This window comes from Elephantulus edwardii, unplaced genomic scaffold (assembly GCF_000299155.1).
Source record: "Elephantulus edwardii isolate Elephantulus edwardi_28Jun2011 unplaced genomic scaffold, EleEdw1.0 scaffold00031, whole genome shotgun sequence".
Taxonomy (NCBI): Eukaryota; Metazoa; Chordata; class Mammalia; order Macroscelidea; family Macroscelididae; genus Elephantulus; species Elephantulus edwardii.
Window position 1 is genome coordinate 14,099,708 of NW_006399781.1, and position 16,916 is coordinate 14,116,623.

A 16,916-nucleotide genomic window follows, 5' to 3' on the forward strand; every position below is an offset into this window, starting at 1 on the left:
CTGGTAACTAAAAATGCCAAGGCAGTAGGAGAGAGCTGTGATGGTAAAGTTATACATAACCCTGACTGGGCCATGGTTCTTAGTGACTTGACAGGCAATGATGTAATTTGGAAGTTATATAATGTTAAACAGTTATTTAAATATCAAGTTATATAAATTTTATATAGTGTTAAGAAACTGCATTGCAATCCAAACGGCATGAGGGTCGAATCCACCAGCTCTTGCAGGAGAAGGATGGGCAATCTCTTCCCATGCTATTAATTGCCTCTAGAAACTCACTGGAGGGTCAGCTATGAGTTGGTTCCAACTCCATGGTACTCACCAGCAACAACATAATGATTCACTCATTCTTCATTTTGTGATATGATGTGATCGTCCTCAATTTTCGTGTAACACCTGTTTTCACAAAACAACCTGGGCTTTGGTACTCAAACAAATCAGTAAGGAAGGAAAAGGCATATTCCTTCACTCTTGGCACAAGGGCTGTAACAAATAAAATTGCTTAAGGACACACATAGTATCCTTTTATGCCCTTTCTGAAAGAAGAAGAAGAGATTGTTCTTTCTGCTGCTGCTACCAGTCATCAGTCATCACACAGGGTTAGCTTGACCATAGAACTGGCACAGGAGGAAGCAATGAGGAGAGATGGAGTGCAGAGGCTGACACGGTTCCTCGACATGGATGGTCAGTCCAGAAGCCAAATCTGCCCTCAGTAATATTCTTTTGCTGAAGCTAGCTTGATTTGAGCCTTTGTCACACTAAATCCTACTTCATGTCCCATTCTCTTCACCATTACTATCTAAATAGACGCCTGGATTCCAATGATCTTGGGTTTGCCACCATTAACTAAGCACTAAGTAGTTTTTGGAAATATGTTTGTCAGCAACTTACAACACAAATGTACACTTAAGTTGAAATCTTTAACTCCTCAGTTCACAAATTCATGCTTAGTGAGCGCCTCCCACATACAAAACCTCACCATTGCATAGGATTTTTGTCTTAGAAGCACAAAGAACTACAGAACATTGGCTGGCAATCTATGGGGAAACAGTTGCCTTTGCCTTATCCTCACCATTCTAAAAGGAGGACGTGGTTAATTAAAAGATCCTGTGGAACAAGACAAGTACCAGAGTGCTAAAGAATGTGTCATGAGAGTTCAGAGGAAGGACAGAAACCTTGTGGATATGAATCTGGCAATGTCAAGTTGGACTTTTAAGGATTAAGTGAGTCATAGACAAACAGAAAAAAACCTTCCACTCTACACTTGGTTCTTGGTCTTATCAGCCAGTTGTTTTGCAGTTTGGGGTCACTGCGTCAGTTTCTAACTCTTAGTGGTTCCATGTGACACCAGAAAATAGCCCATAGAGTTTTCTTGTCTATTACTGTTGTTACTAGCCATTGAGTTGCTTACAACTCATAGTGATCCCATGTACAACAGCCCTAAATCCTGCTCTATCCTCTGCCAACTTTATTTTCTCTGACACACCTGCCTCCATCATCCCAGTCACTGAATCAATCCGTCTCATAGAGGGTATTCCTCTTCTATGCCATCCCTCCACCCTCCCAAAAATTATGTCCCTCTCCAAGGACTAGTCCCTCCTTGCAACATGTCCAAATATGTCAGATGGAGCCTCAGAATCCTTGTCTCCAAGAAGCAGCCCAGTTTCACCCTCTCCAGGATGAATCTGTTTATTCTCTTAACAGTCAATGGCATATTCAACACACTTCTCCAGCACCACAGCTCAAAAGCATCAATTCTCTTTCTATCATTCCTAGTCATTGTCCAACTCTCTTACGTATAGCAAGCAATTGCGAAGACTATGGCCTGGATCAGGTGCACCTTTGTCTCTAAGCTGACATTATTGCTCTTCAGCACTCTGGAGAGGTCCCCGACAGCTTACTTTCCCAATGCAATTTGTCTGTTGATTTCCTGGCTGCTGGTATCAAGAGTGTTGATTGTGCAGCCAAGTAAACTAAAGCTAACAATAAAAGCTAACTAAAGTTAACAATCTCAATCTCTTCAACATCCATAACGGTGCTGCCAATCTTTACAAAATCAGATAACCTGGTCATATTCTTACTGAGCCACTGAGTAGGTTCAGTAAGCCTTTAGCTTAGTAGGTGAGTGTTTAGGCATTGTACTACAATGTCAGGATTTATATACTAATTTACATTATTATAGTATTATTCTATTCTATTCTATTCTATTCTATTCTATTCTATTCTATTCTATTCTATTATACTATACTATACTATACTATACTATATTATATTATATTATATTATATTATATTATATTATACTAATACTATATTATGAAGTCATCTGAAGCAGTTGGATTCTACAGAGGCTTGTTTGCTTGTTCTGGTGAGGATTAGGGTGGAATGTTGATTTCCTAATTGGTGTGAGATAATGTGATTCAGCCTTCTATTTAAAAACGCATTTGAGCCCTGGGGCCTGGGGCCCTCGGGCCTGGTTTTTCATTGTTTTGGTCAAACATTCTTCTAAGCGGTATAGCACTGGTCTGTCCATTTGCTGTACAGAGGTAACTTGCGGTTGCTGTGCTTCTAAGCACTATGACACTATGTGTCAAATAGGGTAACGGTTACCCTAACGGTGGAAAGTGTTTTGTGGAGCTTCCAGATTAAAACCAGCTTGAAAGCATGAGTAATATCAACTTTTGAAAAGGCTTGCCTCCAGAAAATCTATGAACGTGGAAAAACGACAAAAGTTATACAAGTGCTCAGGTCTTTTATTCATAGGGTCGCTATGAGTTGCCTACGACTCGATGGCACTTAACAACAACAACAACATACTGTATTATATTGTATTGTTTTATAAGTTCTGGTAGCCTAGTGGCAAGAAGCAGCTCTGCAATCACAAAGGCATAAGGTTCAAGGCCACTTGCTGCTATGTGTAAGAAAGATGGGCAGTCTCCTCTCATGTGATTAACTGCCTCTGGAAACTCACCAGAGGATCAGCTATGTGTCTATTCTGACGTATGAAAAACCAAACCAGTTCTGTCAAACTGATTTTGACTCACAGTGTCCCCTTGTGTGTCAGAGTAGATCTCTATAGAGCTTTTGGTGGCTCATTCTTTATAAGTAGAGCTTGTAATCTCTCTTTTGAAGCATCCCTGGGAAAATCTGAACCTCCAGCCTTTCAGCTAGCAGCCAAATGCATAAACTGTTTGCACAATATATTGTTGTTATTGTTGTTGCGTGCTGTCTAGTTGAGCACAACTCATAGTGATCTCATGAACAAAAGATCTGAACCCTGTTCTATCCTTTTCCATCCTCACACTTTCTGACACACAAGTACCCATTGCAGCAGTCACCATATCAATCCACCTGGTTGAGGGTCTTGCTCTCCCTCACTAAAAGAGGGTTTTTTGTGTTTGGTTTTTTTTCCCCAATCCCCAAGGTGTTTTACTGGGCACACTGGGATGAGGCAAAGAGGCTGTGCCTAGAAGAAGGTGTTGGGCTGCTTGGTGGTGAACCGTGGCTTGTACTGGTGAAATAGGACCCTGTGGGACAGTGGAAATTTGATCTTGGGTCATGAAACTGCTTGACTGCAGGTCAGCGACACTTGTTGGCTCCGATCTTCTCCACCTTCATGATCTGGATAGAATGGGCCCTGGCACGATGCTGAGCACCCATGTCGCAGTAGCACTGGGTGACAGCTCCTGCAGTAGTCAGGTCCTGGTACTCCTGGTACATGTTGTGGGTCCCACTGTGGGAGTCATAGCGCAGCCAGATGCCAAAGTTCTTCACACACAAGGGGGACTTCTCGAACACCTGTCCACAGTATACAATTTCCCCCAAAGACTTATTCATCTTCTTCAGCTGTGACACAAAGTACAAGAAGAGGGACTTGGCAACAACATGATTCGGGGCGAAGATGTGCATGCGGTAAAGTGGTGGAGTCTGACATTTGGGGGTGGGCAGGCAGCGCCCCACCACCTTGTACTCACGAAGTGTTCCTGAAGCCTTCATAGCGATCTCTCGGCACTCGCCGCGACCCACAAAAGGAAAAGAAGAGGTTTATTTTTAAGAAAGTGTTACATGCTTACTGAGTCTGAGTCATATAGATCTGGTATATAGAGTTGTTTTCTTGGCCCGAGGGCCACAGGGCCCAAAGATTTTAAGGTGTCAGCCTTGACCTACAGGCTTCTGGGAAATGTAGGCGTACCTGTGTTTGTTTTTTTGTTTTGTTTTGTTTTTTGGTTTTGGGTGGGTTTTTTTGGCATACCTGTGTTTTGAAGGCCAGTTGAGACAACACCTCCAGCACACATTTTGCCTCCCACATGTCCTGCTCACTGCACCCCACTCCCATCTCACTCGCCACCCCTTGCACCTTATTCTCCAAAACTTTTAAGGTGAGATGTATAGAGCAGGCAGGTACCCTAGAAACCCAAATAACAATTGAAGCTCCAGTCTTAAGGGATCCATGCTAGCATAGAGCCAGGCCCTAGAGGATTAGAATGTGTGGTGATAGTGCCCTTAGCCCCAGAAATAGAAATGTAGGTCCCTATGTGGAGACAGAGATTCATACCATTCATAGATACAGTGGATATTTATCATGACACAAAGCTCCAAACCAAAACCAAATTCACTGTCATGGAGTTGATTCCAACTTATAGCAACCCTGCATCAAGTTTCCAAGGCTGTAAATCTTTACGGCTGAAGACTGCCCACCTTTCTGCTTAGGAGCAGCTGCTGGATTTGAACTGCTGGCTTTTAAGTTAGTAGACTACTGTATTACTCACTAGATAGCTTAGAATGCATCTTGTTGTTATGTGTAGTCAAGTAAAAAATTACTCATAACTGACCTTTCTCCACGTTTCCAGAATCTATATCTGCATAGGAGAAGACTGCCCATCTTTCTCTTATAGAGCAGCTGGTGTATTCAATCCACCTTCCTTTGGGTTCGCAGTACATCTCTTTCCTCACTAGGCCACAAAAACTCTCTAGAATTCCCCTTAGAAGATCCTATAGTTAAAGCCCAAAGCCTTCAATATGTATTGCATCTCCTGTCAAGAAGACAAAAATTCTCACCACTAGACTAATAGGTAACATCATGGTAGAGAAAAGACTGAAACTGTCAATGACTTTATCTTACTTGAATCCTTAATCAATATACTTGGTACCAACAGTCAGGAGATCAGGAGATACAGTTTTGTATTAAAGTAGGAAAGTCCGTATTCAGTGGCCTCTTCATATTATTGAGTAGCAATGATGTTAGTTTGAGAACCAAGGTGCACCTGATTCAGGCCATTGTCTTTTCAGTCACTTGCTATGCATCTGAGAGCTGAATCTTTGTTTATTAATAAAGATTATGGAAGAATAATTTATGTCTTTGAACTGTGGTGTTGGAGAAGAGTACAGAGTATCCCACAGACTGCCAAAAGGACAAACAGATATATCTTGGAGAAGAAGCCAAAGATAATAATTTGCTTCTTGGAGACAAAGATAATAAAGGTTCATCTCATATACTTTGGGCATGCTGCTAGGAGAAGCTATCCCTTTGAGTGGGTCATTATGCTTGAGAAGGTGAATAGATGGCAAAAGAGAGGAAGACCCTCAACAAGGTGGATTGACACGGTGACTGCAGCAATGGGCTCGAGAGTGGCAAAAATTGTGAGGACAGTACAGAACAGAATGGGATTCAGATCTGTTGTCGGATCACTCTGAGTCATAGTCAAATCGACAGTACCCAGTAACATAATCATAAAGCAGGGAGCTGTTCTATGTTCATAAGCTCATATCATTGCCCATTAGTGCTTTGGAAAGATCCCAATGCAACATGTCTTTTTGTTCATTGATTGATGCTCTCACGGGTGTTGATTGTGGATAAAGTAAAATGAAATCACTGAAAACTTTGGTCTTTTCCCCATCTAACATAATGTCATTTATTGGCCCATTGGTGATGATTCTATTTTCCTTTATGTTGAGATGTAACCCACAAAGAAGGCTTTCGTCTTGGATCCTCTGCAACAAGTGTTTCAAGTCCTCTTCATATCCAACAAGCAAGAGTGCATTATGTGCATAATGCAGATGGTTGGTGAGAAAGGACCTAGGAATCAGGCAACCTGCTCATTTGATTGTCAAGAGTCTGGAGAAACTGAAGAAGGTGAGCAACTTGGCCAAGGAGAGACCTACAGAGCCAGGCCCAAGGCCTAGTCCAGGGTTCTGCACTAAGACAGGTTCCATGATTTGTCCTATAGTTTTCATCCCATCCCAGTAGGAATGAGAGGAGAATTCTGCAATTATATTAGCTCAGCTAACTTCCTGTGCTTTGACTTCCGTTACTTTGGCACGTCTCTTGACCTTAAGATATCCATGAACACCTGTCCTGAGGCTAAGGCACACAGACCTGAAAGGCTTTCATTGTTCTTTAGCAATAAATTCCCCACAGGAAGGCCCTCATCAGCGATGTACTCTTCCTCAAGTTCCAGCCTGAGACCTGATGAAATTTGAATGTTGCCATATCATGATAGTTTGGGATTTGGTCTTATTGCTCATCAATCCACTATTCCAGTGTCACTATAACATTTAAGTGGAGAAATACATATTCTAAACGGGAAAAGCCTTTTCTGAAACATGTGAAAAGTCCAAAGGTAGAATAGGAAAGAATCACTCAGTTCCGTAAAAACCTTCCCTGTGCATGGTGTCCTCTTCACCATTCACACCCCATTCCAGATGACTATCTCAACAATCTTGTGAAACAGGCAAGACAGGGTTTTATTGTCACTGTTTCCTAGATGAAGAAATTGAGCCTCAAAGAGGGAAAGCTGGTTCCTCATCATTTATCTAAGAAGGAACAGAACTGAGGCATGAAAGCCCAGTCTTCTGAATGGGTGGCCAGTGGGCATTTCACAATACTCAAAGGGTCTCTTCTCCCACTGCCAGTCCTGCACTGATAAAAGGTAGAAGCCTTGGGCTTTGTGGGAGTGAGAAGGAAACCAAGGGATGAAGACACTTTGTCTTGCTTCGTGAGCCATGCTTGATACTTAGCTAAGTTACTCCTGCTTCTTGTTGTTGTTGTTGTTGATTGCCACTGAGTCGAGCACAACTCATAGCAACCCTATAAACAAAAGACTTGACGTCATTCTTTAACTATCATCATTTCTCTAATGTTGATAGAGTTTCCAGAGGTATGTTGTTTAGGAAGTGGATGCCACTCCTGCTTTCAAACATGTCTTAAGCTGGGGGCCCACCAAACACTATCTACCATAGGTAACCATTATGGCATTTGGCATCCTAATAACCCAGAGTTTAGCATCCCAGCAACCCCAGATTACCTCAGTACAGCAAATTGACAGACCAGTGCTGCACTACTGAGATGGATTTTCCTCTAAATTATTACCCCTGCTTAGAAACTGAAAAAAAAAAAAAACCACCAAAAACTCATTGCCATCACATTAAAACCAACTCATAGCTGAATTTTTATTGGATTTTGGAGGCTGTAAGTCATTTGGGAAGTGATTACTCATCTTCTTCTACAAAGCCGCTCATAGATTCAAACTACCAGAGAGGCACAGTGTTTGTATTAGGAACTTAATTCCAGATAGACTGATGAAGTGTAATACAGTAGACCACCACCTGATTGTCAGTTTGCTGTGGTTTATATACTGCTATAGTGCTAGAAGCTCTGTCACTAATATTTCAAATACCAACCTTTTTAAGCTAACTTCCAGGCTACCCAAGAGTAGGAAGAAAGACTTGGTGATCTATGTCTGAAGATCAGATGGTGAAGATCCTATGGATCACAGCACAGGTTGTTCAGTGTACTGTCAAACAATGTGTCTCCTAGGTTAGAAGTCACTCAAAATGCAGAGTGTCTGCTGCAATGGTCTCAAGCATGTCAACAAATCATGGAGACAATGCAGAGCCAAGCAGTGTATCCCGCTGTCATAGGCAAGGTTGGCAAGAGTCAGAGCTGATTCAATGGCAGTGACAACAGAAGCAGCAAGAAGCAACAGACAATGGATGAATGAATGAATGAAATTGCTTGCACATTAGCACAAGCAGCAAGCATTAATCATGTTTCAGCGGTGGCACTGAAGATGCACATAAGACCAGGTCGAAGATCCTATCTCTGCCCCGGAGGAGGACATGCTCTTGAAAAAGTAGATACACAGACAAATAAATGACTGTCGCCTGACCAAAGCCATGGCACAGACCAGAATGATGAGTGCTGGAAGGTGAGAGAGGGAGAGGATGACTAAGCCTCCTTCCATGTGACCAAGGCTCCAAGTCTCTCTCTGCTGTGAGCCTCCCAGGGACCAATATGACTCATCTTTCTCTCCTTATCAAACCTAGCATTAGGAACATCCAAGATCACCAGTTCTTGATTGCTGAGTAAATTCTCTTCCAGAATTCGTGAAAGGTTGGGCAGTATAGATAACCCAGACCACGTGACTGAGTTTGCAAAGCTCCCCACAGTACCTGCTCTCAGACACGCACTCCAGCCACTAGGATTTGTGCTCAGAATCAGCTGGCCCCAAGCCTCTCTCCTTTGTTGGTTATCTTAAAAGGTGGTGTAAGATCAAGGCTCAGGGAACATTGCAGTCACGGTAGCACTGCTCATCCGTCAGGGCTTGAACACCTCACCTTGAACAAGGGAGATAAGAGAATAAAATAGTGTCTGACATGGCCTTATCACTTGATAATACAACTTCAGTTTTTTCCATTAAAATAACTGAGAGCTATATAGCTCTGTACTTTGGCTGATAAAGAGATCAGAGGAAACAAAGCTATTAATTTTTATCTCTGCTGTGCAATAGTGCATTTGAGTTAATACAATATATCCAAGAGGGGAAAGTACTTTTTCTAACAGTAGAAGCTGGTTATTAATTTTTTTTTCTGGATTTAACTTCCATTTCTCAAACCTCATTCATTCACTAACCTCTAGGAATTTTTCATTCAACATATGTTAAATCTGGTGGATCTGACTATGTTATCACCATTATGCAGTATCATAATCTTCTTTTTCCTGTTTCTACCTTCATCCTTGTAGGACATGACATAGATGGTTATTATAACATTTGATGGATATGGGCTCATTGGTTGCAGCTCGGAAACCTCAATATTCTCATACAAAAGCATGAGAGGTCAGACTATTCACTCTGTGTTCACTTCCAGCTTCAAAAGTACAGGATTTAAAAGGGAGGGGGGAGAAGTAGAGGATTCCATAAAGGTCTCTTGAGCAAGTCAGCTTTGATGACAACAACAGTCTTTCTGATCATGAGGGCTGCCAGATGTATAAAAGCTAAGAGTTACTACCTTTTACTCAAGGCCTCACACTTCCAGTTCTGCTCTTTCCCCATTAAGGGGGAAGCCCATGAAGCTGCATGAGCCTATACAATATACCAAGACCACCTTTCTTCCAGGTCAAACTCTACATAACTCACCTCATTGCTGTAGAGGTGAATCAACCAATAGCTGCCATTCCAGAGAGATTTCAGAGGCTGTAAATCTCATGGGAGACTGCCTATCTTTCGCCTGCAGAATAACTAGTGGATTTAAGCCATCATGGGTTGGCAGCATGACTTCTCACCCACTAGGCCACCAGAACTCCCTCTATGTACTTTTTGTTGTTGTTGTTGTTGTTGTTGGGTACCATTTTGTTGAGTATGATTCACACAGACTTTATGAACAATAGATGGGAGCCCTGTCCAATCCTGTGGAATCTTTTTCATCCTTACCACACTTGGGTCTATTGCCACAGTCACTATCATTTCGTTTTGCTGACCCTCCACACCTTTCCAAGCATGACGTCCCTTTCCAAGAAATGGCCTCTCCTAACAACATGCCCAAAATATGTGAGATGAAGCTTCACCATCCTTGCCCCCAAGGAGCACTCTCGTTCGTTGCACCTTCTGTGTAAATGGGCCTTACGTCACCTCTGCTCTGGTTACTCATCCCAAGAACAAACTGCAGTCCCAGATGCACACCTCTAGGACTGGGTGGTGACCTGGGTGGGTAGTGGCAACAGAGCTGATCCTGCACTTCCAAATCTCATTCACTCTTCTCTAGGAATGTTTGGGTGGAGAAATGCAAGAAACATTTCTTTTGGGGAAGGGAGGTGGGTATTAGCCATGCTCATGGATGCCAGACTGCCAATGACACGTAGCATAGGGAGAGTGAGGCGGGCCACAGAGAGGTCTAGAACCAAGAACATCCATTAACATTTTTACTAGACCAGCAAATGCTAAGGGGTAGGAGAGATGGCTGCCCTAAAAAGGCAGGTGGAAGGGGCCTTACTGGAGGAGTGGTAAGGACAATGGTTCTCTAAGTAGCATTGTTATTTCTATGTTAAAACCAAGGGCCAGCAAGGCAATTTCAGCTGATGGCAATCCCATAGGAGAGGATATAGCTTCCTCAAAGGGTTTCCAAGGCTGTAAATCTTTACTGAAGGAGCCTGTCACATCTTTTGCCAACAGAGTAGCTAGAAATTTAGCATTGGAAAGCTTTATGTTAGCAGCCAAGCATTTAGCCTCTGCTCCTTCGTTGTGTGCTGGTTTCTAATTGGGCAGTTCAAAGTCCCTACAGATAGGCCCAGTTCCTTCACAAGCTAGCCTCAGGCCTCACAAATGAAGGAACTTTTACAAATGTGAGTTCAAACACCTCTTTTGCCTGCTTCAAATTAAGCTAGCTCAGATTTTATTTCTTAATAATTGATACCTTGCCGATTTATTTTTTTTCAACGACAAAGCTTAGAATAAAAACCCCCAAATGGTTAGAATCATAGCCAAAAGAAAAAACTGTTTTGAAAAAGTTCTGACCGCATATGAAATAAAGGAGACTATAATGATAGGACCTCAGATGAAATTGACACTAAATAGAGGGATAAAACAGGGCTAATCCTCCTGATTGCCAAGAAAAGAATGGACAAATTATTCATAATCCGGTTTTTCATATATGAGCAAAAGGTCCAGCATCCATTACTCCGAGGAGAAAATTAGAGAAAGCATTTTTATCACTTGAATTCTTTTATCAGTAAAGAACCTTGATGGAAATACATATCAAATTGGCTTACTAACCAAAAGGTCATCAGTTCAAATCCTCTAGCCGCTTTAAAATGGCAGTCTCCTCTCATAAAGATTTACCATCTTGAAAACCCATTGGAGTGCTGCCTGGAACCAGGACAGATCAACAGCAGTGGGTAACCAAAGAGCCAAATCTTCAACAATGGTACTGCAGAACTCGGTTAACTTTGTTCCGTACAACCCTTGATTAGATTGCCACTTCATGAAAACCTAAGAATATAACGTTGTTGTTGTCGATGTTGTTGTTAAGGGCAGTCAAGTCAAGCACAACTCATAGTGACCCTATGAACAGATGACCCAAACCCTGTACTATAACTATCGTCGTTTCTCTAATGTTCATAGAGTTTCCAAAGGCCTATTGTTTAGGAAATGGATGCCACTTCTGCTTCTAAGCCTGTCTCAATCTTGAAGCTCCACCAAACACTGTCCACTATGGGTAACCATTAAAGCATTTGACACGTCAGTGGCATATTGTCTGCTGTTATTGCTACAGTTACTGGAACAAATACTATTTAAGTGACTAAAATTGATACAAGAATATAACTAAGAAAAAAAAATTAAAGGAATAAACCATTTGTCGGGTGGTGTTGGTGTGTGCTGTTGAGTTGGAACCAACCCAAATCTGATCCTCTAACCCATTTTTAGAGGCAGTAACTAGCATGGGAGGAGACTGTTGAACCATCTCCCTCAGAGCAGCTGGTGCATTTGAACCAGACAGGGAAATTGAGGCACAGTGAGATTAGATAGCTATTTTCCCAACAGTGCGTAAAGCCAGATAATTGATGCTTGAATGGAACTCGAGTCTCCTGCCTAGAAGGCACTGTCCTCTTAAATTTTTTTTTAAAAAAAGATTTATTAGAAAGAAACATCTCAAAAGATAGGACACGTCTTCCTCCTTGGAAAGGAAATATATAGGAGACCAAGACCTGTCCTCTTTAAAGTCATCTCTCATAGTAATATTAGAAATAATCACAGACTGAAATTGGACAATCCAACCAAGTTCTCTGATGTTGCCTGACTGATACAAGATGCCCATTGAGTTCTCAGAAGGTCAGATTTAATTAAGGATACTGCATTAGGCTTCTAAAGTCCCCACACATTCCACAATGACGTCCATAAATGTCTCCTGATTCATCACCAGTTCCTTCCAGAGGATGAGTCACTTCTTATTCAAATTGTTAACCCCTAATTCATTCAGACATAGTCAACCTCATGCTCCTAGAACAGGTTCCTAGGAGTCTTCTCTCCCAGGGCGCCCAGCAAATGCCTTAACCTTTATCGGTGACGGTGACGGTAAATCTTTCCTTCCTTGTGAAGCAGGTAATCTATCCCGAAAGCTGCATGATTCAATGGGAGGCTAGAAGGCTGACCACCTGAGAAATGGTCTGGACTGTTCACTGATGATGGTGGGAAAATCATTTAACCCTTCCATGCAGGGTGTGTCAGGGGGTGATAATGATCACTGTCCTCAGCCACCCTCCAAAGAATACGATAAGAAACAGTGAGATAATGTCTGAAACCCTTTGAGCAACTCAGAAACAAGATACTATATTAACACAAGGTGTTATTATTTCCAAGCCCACACCAGCTCATAACATCCCAGCTCTGCTAAAGTCCCTGCAGAAGCCTCTTCTCTGTCCCCATAAGAAAGGATTAGCTGATCCTCGAGCTTCTCATTCACTTGAAGTTTGCAAGCTGTGAAGGATTTGGAAGAACCTGATCATCTTGTCACTGCTGTTAGATGCCATTAACTACAACTCATAGTGATCCTATAAACAAAAGACCTGAACCCTGTTCTATCCTGCGCTACACTCACACTTCCTGACACATAAGAGCCCATTGCAGCAGTCACTGTGTCTGTAAATCCACCTGGCTGAGGGAATTCCTTTGCAGACCCTCCACCCTTCCCAACATTATGTTCCTCCCCGAGGAATAGCCCCTCCTAGCGACATGCCCAAAGCATGTGAGGTGAAGTCGCATCATTCTTGCCTCCAAAGGGCACTCCGGCTACACCCTCTCCAAGACATTACCTGTGTGTTCTCATTGTTGGCCATGGGAGGGTATAAATCACACATTCAGTGCTAATTTCCAATACCACAGCTCAAAGATGTAATTTTTTTTTCTGTTCTCCTTTATTCATTGCCCAGCTCTCAGATACATAGCAAGTAATGGGAAAGACTATGGCCTGAATCAGACACACCTTAGTCCTCAAACTGACATCATATTTTTACTCCTCAGTAATTTGGACAGATTCCTAACTGCAGATTTTCCCAGTGCAATGTGTCTCCTTATGTCTTAACTGCTGGTACCAAGGGTGGTAATTGTGGATTCAAGCAAAAAGAAGCTGTTGACAGTTTCAATCTCTTCTCTATCCATCATGATGTTGTCTATCAGTCCAGTGGTAAAAATCTTTGTTTTCTTGACATTGACGTGCAATACATACTGAAAGCTGCATTCCTTGATCTTCTGCAACAACTGCTTCAACGCCTCCCCCCCTTTCAGGTAGCTATGAGACCACCGGAATCAACTGACTCATAGTTACCCCATCCCCCCTCTTCATGGGCTTTCAGAGGCTATAAATCAGAGATGACCCATCTCCCTCCCTTGGAAGGGCTGATTGATTCAAATCAATTGCCTTTAGGTGGGCAGAGCATCTCCTTACCCACTAGGCCATCAGAGCTCCCTAGAAGATGAATAGGATGTGTTTTCTGACTTCTCGGAATTCTTTGCCTCGAAGGGAATTAGACATGATGTGATATGAGCATGACTGAAACCAAAACAGTGTCACCAGGACAATGACAAAGAATGAGCCAAAGTTATTCTGCAGCCATGTGTCCTTGTCAAATCACTTCAGCACTTACAATGACATCACCACCTAACATTTTTATCATGTTTGACAGCTCGCTAATAATTTCATCACCACTAGCTGATTTAATCCTTATAACAAAACAGGGGAGGAGGGAACAAAAGAGCATTCTGACTATATCTCCCCCTATACAGAGGTTCTGGGAGATGGAATCCTAGGTTTGTGGCCTTGATTTAACCACTGAGAAGGTCATTGGGAAAAGAACCAGAAAAATAATTGCATTCTAGTTCTCACTGGCCTCCCTCTCTACAGACAAACATCAGTAACCTCTAAGTTCTTTCTAACATTAAAGTTTTAGGGATGTAGGAGTTTTTTAAACAGATGAACGCGGCCCGGTAGAGGGAAGGCTTTTGATAAGTATTTGTTATGATCAGAAATCTAACAAAGGAGCCTGCATTTCTTCCCTCTACACTTAGCTACAAATAAAATATTTTCTCAATTCAAATTATTTAATAGGTTTTAGTAAAGAATCTCATGTTTATTTTTGACATTTTAAAGCTTTTATTTACACAAATTAGAACAGAAGTCTATTTTGCTCTTTGTGATAGCAAACATGGCTTTTGATTTATCCTTCTTGATTTCATCGCCTAACTCCTAGACGTAGGTGTCCTTTTTCCTACCCCTGTAATCAATTTGGGGTCACATTCGTAATTTTCATCTATGCAATTAATTATATGTGCTTATAAAACTATCATTATTTTTTTTGGCAGTTTGTTGTATAAATGATCTAATCTTATACATATTATTCTAAATTTTTAAAACAAAAATTTACCATGTGGTGTCGATCTCAATATTCTGGCTTCCATCAATGCACTCGCATGACTGGGCCTGGGATTGGCTAGAATCAATAAACATCGGGTAACCATTCCCTCCATTACATTAATGGGCCTGTAGGACGTATCTCTTTTCTCTATTGCAAACAATGTTGTAATGAACATCTGTTTATGTGTCTTCTTCTTTTAATCTCTAATAGATTATTTCCCAAATGCCACTCCAAAGACATGCTGATACACAGATACATCAGTGTATGAGATGAACTTTTTTCTTACACTTTTGTGAAAATTCAGAAAAAATTAATCCTATTCATTTGTTTGCTTGCTAATCTCATGATTTTTTTAAAAAAATCATTGTTGATTTACAATTTGCATTTCAAAGATGATATTTCCATTTGCACAACATGACAAATGTAGTTAATATCACCGGATTCTACATGTAAAAATATTGAAATGGTAAATGTTTTGTCATCTATATTTTTACCACAATGAAAAAAAAGATGATGTTTCCATTTGAAATGGGAAATAATAAAATGTGTTAACACTTTAAAATGTGTTAGCTGTCTTGTGAGAAAACATGACATGTTGGAAAGAGAAAAGTTTCTGGAGTCAAAGGACCTGCCTTGCCTTCCAGATCTGACACTGACGAGCTGAACCGCCTCTAGCACGTTACTCATCCTCCCTCAGCTTCACTTGCTCACCTACAAATTGGGCAAAACGCGTGACATGTATCCTGTTTTCCTCCAGACTCTGAACTACTAGACATGAGAAGTTTTTCACTGGTGGCTCTATCTGTCCACAGATTGGATGTTACGTGATACAGAAGATTATTAACATGATGTCCATGGAAGAAGATTATATATTTCCAAACACCAATCAGAAGTCCTAGTGGAGTAGCGGTTAAAGTGGGTTAAAATGCCTGGCTGCTCACTAAAAGGCCAGAGGTTCAAACCCACTAGCTTCTCCACAGGAGAAAGGTGATGCCATCCTCTTTCATAAAGATCCTCAGCTTTGGAAGCCCAGTGAGGCAATTCTAGTTAGCCCTGCAGGGTTTCTGTGGATCAGAATCCACTGGACAGCAGTGGATTTAAGAACAAATCTCCTCATACAATTGCTCCAGCCTTAGGCCAAGATATATTCACATGGACTTTTTTTTTGGCAATCTGGAAGTTTGGGGTTTTGAACATTTAGTTTGTTTTGATATTCCCTTCCTTTTGGTCTTATTTTTTGTTTTAGTTGCTCATCTCACTTTTATTTAATGGAAGCACCCTCAGAATAAGACTTAAGTTAATTGACTAACAGGGTACATTGTGTTACCTAAACCCAAGACCTCCATTTCACCCCAGGGAAAAAAAAATGCTTTGGTCTCTTCTAAGTCAATTTCTATTACCACAACTGTCCTGTTTGCTAGGGAAGAAACCATTGCCTAATTTGCTGAGATTGAAGGTTTGGTAAAGCTTTGATTAAACAATCAAATTTACCATTACACAGGAGAGCACTGTGTACAGAAGACTTTTTCTACTTTCTGGCCAGCCAACAACCACTTTCCTGCTCAAACAGGACTGCTAAGCATGGGCCCACCCCAGCAGTGGGCTGGAGCACGTGACTCGGGCCTGTTGCTGTACACTAGTCTCCAGTGATTGGCTTACAGAAGAACACATGTCTAGAGAAGCTCTATCAGCGTGAATCTTGGGAGGTTTTTTGTTTTTTGTTTGGTTGTTTTGTTTTTTTTTTTCAGAGAAAGCTGGAACCAATAACTTAATTACTTTTCTACAACATATATATAATCATGGGAACAGCAGCTGGCAGTCTTCTTGAGGAAAAAGAGCATCTGAGAATGAAGGTTATTTAAAGGAAGAGAAGCTAAGAGAACACTGCCATAGCTGGGTGTTCCCTCGTGGAAGACTCAGTTACATGAGCTAAGTCTAGGGTTTTAATAACTGACCTTAGGCTCATGCATACATCCATACTCAGTATAGTTTCACTTGTATGGAAGGCAGCTTGATGTCATCACAGAAGTCCAGACTTTGAAGGCAGGAGACCTAGGGCCATCACTGGTTCCCTTTACAATTAGTGTTGACCCTCAATTTCTTCAGCTGCAAAGGAAGGCAATTGGACTTCTTGCTCTGATGCTTTACTGATCACCAGCAAAAATGAACCCCTTAATGCTTCTCTGACCCCTGGAAGCTGAGACCTCTGAAGCAACTCACTCACTGTGGCACAA

The 16,916-nt window shown here is 41.6% G+C and overlaps 1 pseudogene; it reads right to left on the reverse strand.

Annotated features, from left to right (window-relative positions):
* Window positions 1-3,465: 3,465 nt before the first annotated feature.
* Window positions 3,466-3,995, reverse strand: LOC102844298 (annotated as a pseudogene).
* Window positions 3,996-16,916: the final 12,921 nt, after the last annotated feature.